A 12,215-nucleotide genomic window follows, 5' to 3' on the forward strand; every position below is an offset into this window, starting at 1 on the left:
GGGATTCACCTTTATCCATTTCATGGCCCCTACTGGTTTTCCTAACCCGCTTCTTTATAATCCTCATGAGCTCCATTTGATCCAAACTGCTGAAGCTTTACATACTTTTCCTTTTTCTTCTTGACTAAATTCATCACATTACTGGACATCCAAGTTTTTCCTATCATTGCATCTCCGTCTTTCAATCTAACAGGAGCATACCTTTCCCATACTTTGTGCAATTGATCTTTATACACCCCACCTCCCATGTCTGATGTGGCCTTGCCAGAAGAAAGGTGTTCCCAATTAACACTCCTTCCTTCCTGCCCAATGCCCTCATAGTTTGCCCAATTCCAATTCAAAGCTCTCCTGCAAGGACCATACCTATCCTTATCTTCAGCTATCCTGAAAGTCAAGGAGTTGCAGTCACTGTTCCCTGACTTTTCACCCACTAGAAGGTCAGTCACCAGGTCAGGCTCATTACCCAATACCACCTACAGTACAGCCCCTCTTCCATTTGGACCATCTATATATTGATTTAAGAAACCCTTCTGGATACACTTAACAAATTCTGCCCCATTTAAACCTCTTTCATTAAAAAGGTCACAGTTTATATTAGGGAAGTTGAAATCCCCCTGACAACAACCCTATTATTTTTACACATTTCCTTAATCTGTTCCTTATTGTCCTGGTGGCCACTGAGGGCTGAGGGAAGCGATTCTGCAGTACAATCCCATCACTGTGAATGCACCCTTCCTCTTCTTGAGTTCCACCTAAATGGACTCAGTGTCTAACCCCTCCATTACGTCTCCCCAGCGTGCAGCTGTCAAATTGTCCCTGATCAGTCGTGCAACTCCCCCATTCTCCTTTACCTCCTTCTCTAACTTTTCTAAAACTTCAATAGCTTAATACATTAATCATCCATTCCTGCCCCTCTCTCAACCAAGTCTCAGTATTGGCAACAACGTCATAGTTCCATGTACTGATCCATGCTCTAAGTTCATTATCTTTACCTACAATACTCCTAGCATTAAAATATACACACTTCAAGCTATCCGTTCCATCACACCTGTTATTTCAATTTTGCCTATCAATACTTTTCCTGACATTTAGCTTCCAGTCCGATCCTTCACTATGGTTCCCAGCCCACTGCAAAACTATTTTAAACACTCCGGAGTAGCATTTGCAACCTCCCAATCAGGATATTGGTTCCCCTCCAGTTCAGGTGCAACCCATCCCTCTTGTATAGGTCACCCCTTCCTTAGAAAAATGTTCCAATGATTTAAGAACTTGAAGACTTGAAGACTTCCCCCCTTCACCATCTCCTCAACCACTCATTCATCCATGCTATCACCCCATTCCTACCTGCACTATCCCATGACACTGGGAGAAATCTGGAGGTCCTTTCCTTCAATTTCTTTCCTAACTCCCTATACTTACTGCACAGGTCCTCTTCCCCTTTTCTACCTACTGTGTTTCATTGGTGCCAATATGAACCATGACCTCTAGCTGTTCACCCTCCCCCTTGAGAATATTCTATGGTCACTCGGGAGTATCCTGGACCCTAGTTTCTGATGATAGGGATGAGGATCTGTGAAGATGGAATGGTAGATTATGGCTTAGTATTCACTTCAGCTAGGTTAAACTATTGTGACAAAGCATCTGCCTCTGTAGTCTTGGAATACAGTTGATAGGAAACAGTGATGCTGAATTATTTGAAGAAGAGTGCCCTGCGAGCCTGATTGGGTTGAGTTGGTAGGTCTGACGTATAGATTTGAGGTTCTAGATGTCAGCACAGGTCAGGAAGGGTCTGATGTTTCCCATTAGCCAGTGTCTCTATTTCTTCAAGGCCCATTTCATGATGAGAAGCTCCCCGCCTCCTACTCCATAGCAGTGCTGTGTAGGGTTGAACTTGCATGAGAAGAAGGCACAAGGGTGTGTCTTTCCATCTGGCCCTTGTTAGGAAAGAATGTCTCCGGCACCAACTTCAGATGTCTCCACCTCTAGCACAAATAGTCCAGGTGGCAGAGAATGGGAGCGGCAGTCTTTTGAACTCCTTGTAAGCATGGTCCATGGCACCAAACTAGGCTATCGGTGTGGTAGGTGATTCGTGAGGTGAGAGGAATGGCAATTTAGCTGTAGCTTCTGATGAAATGGCAGAAGAAGTTGGAGAAGTGTCTGCTTGAGGATGCGTGCTGCGAGTTTTCTGTGAGTACTTGGTTATGTCTGGGGTAAGAGACATAACCCAGCAAAGAAATGACTGTGGTGTGGAACTGACATTTTTCTAATGCTGCAGGAGAGTTGGTTTTTGAGAAGCTGAGAGACTGAACCAATGTGTTTTTGAAGGTTCTTGGAGATGATGAGGATCTGGCCAAGGCAGACAAGCACATACCTGTGTTGCATGTCTTTAGTGAATGCTTGGAAAACAGCTGGACTGTTAAAAAATTCTGAAATCCATTATCAAGTATTCATAATGGCCAGTGGATGTTATGAACGCTGTCTTCTATTCATACCCCTGGCAGATACAGATCAGGTTGTCGTCTTCGTCGTGGTTATCCCTCGAGGACAAGGATGATGGTCCTCCTTCTGTTGATCCACTTATGCGCTCTCAAGTGGCTTATCAGTCCAATCTTGGCTTTGAAAGTCCTTCCGCATTCAGGACAGGTAGTTCCAGATGGCAGATCGGGCTTTGGTTGTGGCTGCTTTTCTTTCCATTTTCTTCTCTTTTCTTCTAATTCTGCACATCTGTTGGCTTCGAAAGTTGCTGTTCCTTCTCGGATTATGACTTGCCAGAGTTTCCTGTCCTTGGCATTGGTTTCCCATTTGTTGATGTTGATATTACATTTCTTCATGTTGGCTTTTAAGATGTCTTTGAATCTCTTCTGTTGTCTGCCTCTTTTACGTTCGCCTTCTTTAAGCTGGGAGTAGAAGATTTGTTTCGGCAGACATTCATCTTTCATCTGAACGACATGACCGCTCCATCTTTGTTGGTTCTTGATGACGTAGGCTTCAATGCTTGTTGTTTTTGCCTCATTTAGCACACTGACGTTGGATCTCGTCATTAAGGTCGACATTGGAGGAGAGGTGACTTCCAAGATATGGAAAGTGGTTCACCTTTTCCAGAGTTGTATGCATACATAGATCTATTTTGGTGAAGATCTTGGCTCCGTATAGTGTTTTGAATGCACCATCCATCAAAGGGAGAGGGTATTGGTCCTTAATGCTGATTTTGTTGAATCCATGGTAGTTAATGCAGAGAGAAAGACCTCCATCTTTCTTTTTCATGAAGAAGATCCTGCATTGGCTGTGGACTGGGATGGGTGAGTGAAGCTGTGCTGTAGCACTTTGACTTGGGTCTCAGGAGGGGAGAGGGAGAACAGAAGAACTCAGGGAAGGCTGGTTCTTGGGAGAAGGTTAATTGTGCAATTGCTTGGTTAGTGAGGTGGCAGGGTGCTGGCTTCCCTTTTACTGAAGACCATGGCTAAGTCATGATTTTCCTGCGGGAGTCTGGTGAAGTCGAGTGTTTTCTCCATCTCCACGGATTTATGGGGAGAAGTCAGGTGGTCCAGCAGGTAAGTCCCCAACTCAGCAATGAGTCGGATGATCAGGTAATGTGAGGGTCGTGAGCGGAGAACCAGGAGTGATGCATGATGGACTTGCAATGATCTCTGACATGCATATGCACAGGTTGTGTGCACACTCTAACTATCTCAGACCCCACAGGACATCTGTCAATAGACGTGATGTTTTAGGGGTGAGAGATTGGTTCAGTAGAGAGTCCAAGCTGCACAAACAGAGTCTGATCTAGGAAGCTTTCTGCTGCACTGGAATCCACAAGAGCCTCCTGCTCACATAGAGTGTGGAGGAGGACAGAGAAATTGAGACAGACTATAGCGTTGGAGTGAAGGACCAAAGAGAACTTGGCAGATAGAAAGCGCTGCATCTCTATATGGAGTGAGTAGACTCAGTGGGCATTTGGTGCATAGGTGGTTGGTTGCTCCACAGAAGCTGCTCCAGTTGTTTATCCATTGATGCTGATAGGAGAGTGATGGACAGATAGTCAATGGTTTCCTGCTACTTCTGGATCGTGTCTTCATGTCAGCGGACAACTTATCTTAGGTGAGCATATTCTGCGCTGGGTCAATCGAGATTTCACTCATTGTGTCCGGAAATGCAGAGGATGCCTGACCCATATGCAGAGCAGCAGAGACGGTTTAGTAATGAATGATAACTTTAATAAGAAACCACTAAATAACAAGCCATGAGAGGCCACAGAACAAGAAAGGACAGACCTAAACACAACCAGCAACAAGGTGAACTTGAGGCGGAGAGAATGAAAGCTAGGAGCAACTGGTTGAGGTCGGCTGGTTGAATGAGTAAACAAGGACTGTGGATGAGGTTTTTTTTTCTCAAATTCTCATGAGAGGTTATTGATCAGTGTACCATTTAGCCTACTGTATAATATAGGACTACTTTATGTTGTAGTAATGCACTGTATTGAGCATGCGCTATTAGGTGCGTATTGATCTGTACGTGTGTGTTCAGTTCGGTTTTAGTCAGTAAAGAACCCTGTCGATTTAGCTCCCATCTCCGGCATTTTACTTATAGCCCCGGCCACATACACAACAGTCAGAAACACCAATTCTGTTTCTCTTTCTCCAGAAGTTGCTTGATTTGCTGAACATTTCTATTTTAACTTTAGAATCAGAATCAGGTTTATCATCACTGGCATGTGTCGTGAAATTTGTTAACTTAGTAGCAGCAGTTCAATGCAATACATAATATAAAAGAAAAATAATAATCAATCAATCAATCAATCAATTACAGTATATGTATAATGGAGATTAAAAATCATGCAAAAACAGAAATAATATATATTGAAAAATTGAAGTAGTGTTCACGGGTTCAATGTCCGTTTAGGAATTGGATGTCAGAGGGGAAGAAATTGTTCCTGAATTGCTGAGTATGTGCCTTCAGGCTTCTGTACCTCCTAACTGATGGTAACAGTGAGAAAAAGGCATGCCCTGGATGCTGAGGGTCCTTAATAATGGACGCTGACTTTCTGAGACACTGTTCCTTCAAGATGTCTTGAGTACTTTGTAGGCTAGTGTCCAGATGGAGCCGCTAAATTTACAACCCTCTGCAGCTTCGTTTTGGTCCTGTGTAGTAGCCCCCTCACCCCCCATACCAGACAGTGATGCAGCCTGTCAGAATGCTCTCCACAGTACATCTATAGAAGTTTTTGATTTTTTTTGTTGACATACCAAATTTCTTAAAACTCTTAATATTTGCTATCTTGCCTTCTTTATAGCTGCATCAATGTGTTTGGACCAGGTTAGGTCCTCAAGAGATCTTGACACCCAGGAACTTGAAATTGCTCACTATCCCCACGTCTGAACCCTCCATAAGGATTGGTATGTGTTCCTTCATCTTACCCTTCCTGAAGTCCACAATCAACTCTTTTGTCTTACTGATGTTGAGTGCCAGGTTGTTGCTGCAACACCATTTCACTACATCCGCTTGTCTCCATCTAAGATTCTCCCAACAATGGTTGTATCGTCAGCTAATATATAGATGGCAGTTGAGCTATGCCTAGCCAAACAGTCATGGGTATAGAGAGAGTAGAGCACTGGACTAAGCACACACTCCTGAGGTGCACCAGTGTTGATTGTCAGTGAGGAGGAGATATTATCACCAATCCACACAAATTATCATCTTCTGGTTAGGAAGCTGAGGATCCAATTGCAGAGGGAGGTACAGAGGCTCAGGTTCGGTAACTTCTCAATCAGGATTGTGGGAATGATGGTGTTAACTGCTGAGCTATAGTCAATGAACAGAATCCTGACATAGGTGTTTGTATTGTCCATGTGGTCTAAGGCTGTGTGGAGAACCATTGAGATTGCACCTGCTGTTGACTTATTGTGGCGATAGGCAAATTGCTGTGGGTCCAGGGTCTTGCGGAGGCAGGAGTTCAGTCTAGTCATGACCAACCTCTCAAAGCATTTTATCACTGTAGATATGAGTGCTACTGAACGATAGTCATTAAGGTAGCTTATATTATTCTTCTTAGGCACTGGTATAATTGTTGCCTCTTTGAAGCAAGTGGGAACTCCTGCCCGTAACAATGAGAGGTTGAAAATGTCTTTGAATACTCCTTTCAGTTTTCAGAAACAAGTTTTCAGTTCTCAGCACAAGTTTTCAGAGCCTTACCAGGTACTCCACTGGGTTTATAATTTTATCTTCAGGTCAAGTGTATTGCTTCAATTGTAATCTGCTAACTCCATGATATAAATTAACCCACAAGTTTCAATTCTTTCTAGTCTCACAGATGGTATTATTGCATTTCAATTACTACAGACTGTGACATAATCTGTATATTAGTTATGTTTGCCATACCTCAAGCTGCAACATGGTGTATCAAAATACAAGAGCCACAAATTGATATTTTTACACTACATGTCTAAGTCTTTAAGATGTGATACCCTGTGGGAAATCTGGAGCAGCCCACAGTGATTAACCTTCTTTCCCTAAACACAGAGTAATGTTGATCCAGGAAATACTTATGAATTATAAATGAAAAACAATACTCTCCCTTGAATCTCAAGGGAAGTTTCAGTACAGTTACTCATATTCTGAAGGGAAGATTAGAGTGTACAACGAATGACAGAGCAGCTGGGCTCCTTTGGAGGAAAAAAAAACGAAAATCAAAATGTGCAATGCTATTTTTAGATTCACTTCTTATTTTGATATCACCTATACCTGTGGCAAGGCTGAATGCAAACCAAATGCAGGAAAAATCTAGGTAAAGAAATACTGTTCTTGAACATGTTACAGCTTTCAGGGATACTCAGCTCAGTATGATGATGGTCATTGAACTATAACATGAAAGCTGATTGCAAATGTTAATTGGATTTCACAATATAATTTATCTAAGTTAGGGCAAAATGGAAAGATTCATTGAAATTCATGGCAGAGGAGGATCACGGTCTGTGTCAGTTGAGCACTATTCCACTTAATGCCATTTTGTAGTTCTTGGTCCACAGCTCTTTAGATAATACACTTGTAATGGGCTGGGTTGATCAGACCCAAACTATTCAAGTGGCCAGGCGATGTAGTAATAAGCATACAAGCAGAAGAATGTAACTTTGACCTAATATATTGTCATAAATTATCAAGGATTTTGGGGTTGATGTGCCTGATCCGTTTTGCTTGTTTTTTTTTGTGTGGGAGGAGGGATTGGAGGTTGATGTGCCTGTTCCATTTTTGTGTTCATTTTTTTTTGCAGGGAGGTGGGATTTGGAGTTGATGATCATGCCGCCTTTCTTTTCTTTCCTTTTCTGGTTTCTTGACTACCCAGAGAACTGAATAATTTCAGAGTTGTTTACTTTGACGATAAGTGAACCCTTGAATCTTTAAAATAGAAAATATAAATAAACCAGACAAAATACTGTGTAGTAAGTCACAAAGACTTCCAAAATGATTTCAGTGCTCAACAGTTGATTGTCACTGTTTAGAGGGAAACTCCAAGTTCTGACTCACTCATGAAACCACCCCTGAGTTCTAGGCATTGATATTGATTTCCTGTCTGGGAAAAGTCCAACAAACCTAGGGAAGGTACCCCAATAAACATGAGTACCACAAGTGTAGACAGCAACCAAGAGACAGACAAGTTCTTTGTTCTTACATTAAACCTGCTTTCTTTCATTCAAACAATTCATGTGTTAATTAACACAATGTTCAGCATACCCTTATTAATCAATTAGACATTTTAATGGTCACTCCTTATCCCTCAATCCACCAATGTTTGGACATAACATTCTTTAGTTACAGATGAAAATTTATATTACACATAGGCAATAAGCCCTCAATCCAAAGAAAAAAAATCCATCAAGCCAACTTCACAGACATTAAGAAAGAATCTATCAAGCTAGCTCTCAAAATAACCAATATATGTTTTGTCATTAACAGACATCCTTATGTTGATGGAAACTGAAACTAAGAAGAAATCCAGCTGCAGACATTAACTGATCTATAGAGCCTATATGCTAAAAGTTCAGAAAGAGTTAAATTGTCATTTTGTACTGTGCAGACATTCATCTAATATTTTACAAAATTCTATATAACAACACTTCAAGTGGATACACTGTTGTTTTTGAGCACACACGCTTCTGCTATTGCTTCAAACAGTGAGTTCCACACACCTTACCACACTCTGGATGAAAATAAATCTTCTTCAGTTCCTCACTTATCTTTCTATGAATTCTAATTTATTTTATGCCCTTGAGTTATTAGCCATTATTCAAAGGATCATAAGCTGTCCTCAGAAATTAAACCAGAACATGGTGTAACATTGGTGGAGAAAGATAAATTTAACATTTCAAACTCAAAGTCCTTTCATCAGAAGTAGAAATAGTTAGAAATGAAACTTTTTTTTAAGATCCAAGGAAGTGGAAGTAGGAAAACAGTTGTCTGAGACGGTAGCAACAAGGAAAACCTGAATAATACTGACACCGAATATTTAAATTTCATGCATAGAACATTTGTAGCATTTTATGTTTAAAGTCCTTCTTTTATGTTGCCCTCTCATTCTTAACGCTATTAAATTCCCTCACTGCCTTCAATGCTTAAAATAACACATCCACTCTATCTAAGCTTCTCTCAAGGCCCCACCAAGAGCATCATAAATCGTTTTCATTAGTGCTTTAATATCTTCTTATGGTGTGGTAACTAGAAATTAATACTGTAAAATAATATTAGCACACTTATCAAACTATTGGAGAGACCTATCACTTATTTATCTGATTCTCAGTTGTCCAGTTATCAAACTCACATCTTGTTTAAAATCATTAAGAATTTGCAATCCAAAATAAGATAAATTGAACAGATCCTTCCACTCTTAAATTGCATTTTAAGATGCTTCTGAAGACTCTATTTGGTTCAGTAGAACTTTTCAGATGTATGAATTTCCCACAATTTAAAGTTATTGCTTCATTGTGGCTGTTCAACTTTCATCCTATTTCATACTCAGCCCTATGCATTTTACACTCTTATACCTGTTAGTCTATATCATCTCTTGTATCGATTTAACTAAGGTATCTTCAAAATGCTTGTATTTAGGTTCATTTTCCTCTGAGGCCTCATCTCACCCAATCAGAAGAACATCACCCAGCTCTGATAATTCTCTAGCATCTAACCCATTGTCTAATGCCTTCATAGGTTCATTGATAGATCTGCTAACTGATTAGGTCCTGATTTCTGAGTTAGCTCCTTTTGCCCTGCTTTGCTTATAATCTGGTTCCTTACCCATTGTTTCTTTTGAATGTTAAGGACTTTAAATGGGCAAAATAAATACAAGTAGTTTTTGTCAAAAGTTTGAACTCTCTCTGCACATCTGTATCTATCATATTTCTGATGTTCTTAATAAACATATCATATTGATCAAATTTTTAGGCACCTGTCCTAATATGTACTTTGGTGGTATGCCATCAATTTTAAATTGAATATTGATGCAGTGAGATAGAGTCATAGAGTTAAACAGCACTCCAGCACAGAAACAGGCCCTTTTGCCCATATAGAAAGTCTATGTGTGCTCCCTGTGTGCGCATGGGTTTCCTCTAAGTGCTTCTGTTTCCTCCCACAGTCCGAAGATGAACCAGTTTGCAGGTTAGTTGGCCATTGTAAATTGTCCTGAGATTAGGCTAGGATTAAACGGCTGGGTTGCAGAGTGGCGCAGCTGACTGAGCAGCATCAGTCGTATCGCTAAACTAATAAAATAAATAAAATAGTCCATGCTGAACTATTATTTTTTTAGTTCCATCAACCTGCACCTGGGCAACTGCCCTCCATAAATCTCTCATCAACATAGTTATCCGAACTTCTCTGAATGTTGAAACCAAACCTGCATCGACCACCTCTGCTAGCAGCTCCTTCCACACTCTCACCACCTTCTGAGTGAGGAAGTTCCCTCTCATGTTCCCCTTAAACATTTCACCTTAACCCAGTACTTCTAGTTTTAGTATCATCCAACCTCGGTGGAAAAAGCTTGCTTGCATTTACCCTATCTATTTCCCTCAATATCTTGTATATTTCTACCAAATCACCCCTCATTCTCATATGTTCTAGGGAATAAAGTCCAAGCCTACTCAACCTTTCTTTATAACTCAGGTCCTTCAGTTCTGGCAATATCTTTGTAAATTTTCTCTGTATTCTTTCAATCTTGTTGATATTTTCCCCGTGGGTAAGTGATTAGAACTGCACACAATACTCCAAATTAGGCCTCATGATCACATTATCTTCAACATAACATCCCATTCCTGTACTCAGTACTTCGATTTATGTCAGCCAATGTGTTAAAAGCCCTCTATATGACCCTCTCTATCTGTGATGCCACTTTTAAGAAATTATGTATCTTTGTCCCCAAACCCCTCTGTTCTGCCACACTTCTCGGTGTCCTACTGTTCACTGCGTAAATCTTACCCTGCTTTATCCTCCCAAAGTGCAAAACCTCTTGCCTGCGGTAAATTCCATCTAACATTTTTCAGCCCATTTTTCCAGCTGGTCCAGATACCAATGCAAGCTTTGACAGTGTTCCTTGCTGTCCACCTCATCTGCAATCTTGGTGTCATCCACTTTACCACATTATCATTCACATTGTAGATATAGATGAGAAAAATCAATGGACTCAGTACCAATCTCTGCCTTACATCACTAGTCACAGGCCTCCAGTCAAAGAGGCAACTATCTACTACCACTCTCTTGCTTCTCCCACAAAGCCAATGTCAAATCCATGAATGTCAAGCTAGCGAATATTTTTGATCAACTTCCCCTGTGGGACTTTGTCAGATCCCTTGCCAACGTCCACGTAAGCAATATTCACTGCCTTTCCTGGTAACCTCCTCAAAAACTGTATAAGATTGGTTAGACAGGACGACCACTCATAAAGCCAGATGCTTTGCATGCTTTATAATAGAGAAGTAATTAATATCATTGAAGAAACAATATACATGATGTTTGCCTTTGAGCCTGAAAAGTACTTAATTACTCTAATTGTGTTTTATGCCCCATTTATACTGTTTTTTTTTTGTGTGTGCCATACTCTGCCAGAGCCTCGGCGACCACTTTTCAAGTGGTTGTGTTGGAGGAAAGAGTCTGTAAGTGGCCCCCCACGTGCTTCTCACAGAGCATTTTTTTTACGGGGCCAAGTTGTGAGCTCGACACTCAACCTGGCACGGATGGAAAGCATCCCCGGGAGCGGCCCGACTGGGTTTGAACTCGGGAACCTTCACTCCGGAGTCCGGCGCTGATGTCACTGTGCCACCAGCCGGCTTTATACTGTATACTCTATTGATTATGTCCTACTCTATAAATTCATTTCAGATTTCAAACATCTGCAATATTTTGCTTGAATACTTACTTAAAAGTTGACTAGTTCCACATAATAGCAGCTTCAATTTACCAAAATGATTGTTCAGAAAGAAAGTAGGCATTAATTTGTGGTAAGGATTAAAATGGAACCTTAACTTCTGAAACTATCAACATTCCCCAAGAAAATAAGCAATTAGGTATGTCCATGATATTTCAAGGATAACTGTATAGCTCTAAATGTAAACAGTTTTTTATACATTTCAATAATGTAAAGCAATATCCAGCCATATGTAATGCAGCCATCAATGGCTTAATGATCCACAGAAGCTAACTTATTCTGAAGTTCATTTCTCTGCTTGGGCAGTCAGGTAATTTGCAGTGCCAATGTTTCTACATTATAAATCTTTCCTTTGTTATGCAAGACTATTTGTCTCACTCACTGTCTATTGGTAACACATAATGGCTGTTGATTGTTCTAAAGTAACTTGACAAGGTTTATCCATTTATTTGAACAATTTCTGCTTAGATCTTGTTTATTTAATGATATTGAAAGAACATTGCTGAACACATCCATTTTATTGTTTCCTTTGGAAAAAATGAACACGCACATTGTCAGCATTACTCCATGTAGTCAGAAAATACATCATAGATCTAATTCTAATTCTAATGGATCAAGGGATTTGTAGAAGCATGAAATGTAATTAGTATTGTTCTACCTGACTTAAAAATCATTTTGATGGATTTGTTATTTTTTTCAAGCAGATACTAATCTTAAGTTTAGCATTTTTGGCTTTCCTTACAGCAAACTTTGTATTGTGTGCCCCAGAGTATGTTTTTCGCAATATAACTTAAAGTCAGCAGTCAATAGAGCA

Source organism: Mobula birostris, chromosome 14, assembly GCF_030028105.1.
Source record: "Mobula birostris isolate sMobBir1 chromosome 14, sMobBir1.hap1, whole genome shotgun sequence".
In the NCBI taxonomy this organism is placed as follows: domain Eukaryota; kingdom Metazoa; phylum Chordata; class Chondrichthyes; order Myliobatiformes; family Myliobatidae; genus Mobula; species Mobula birostris.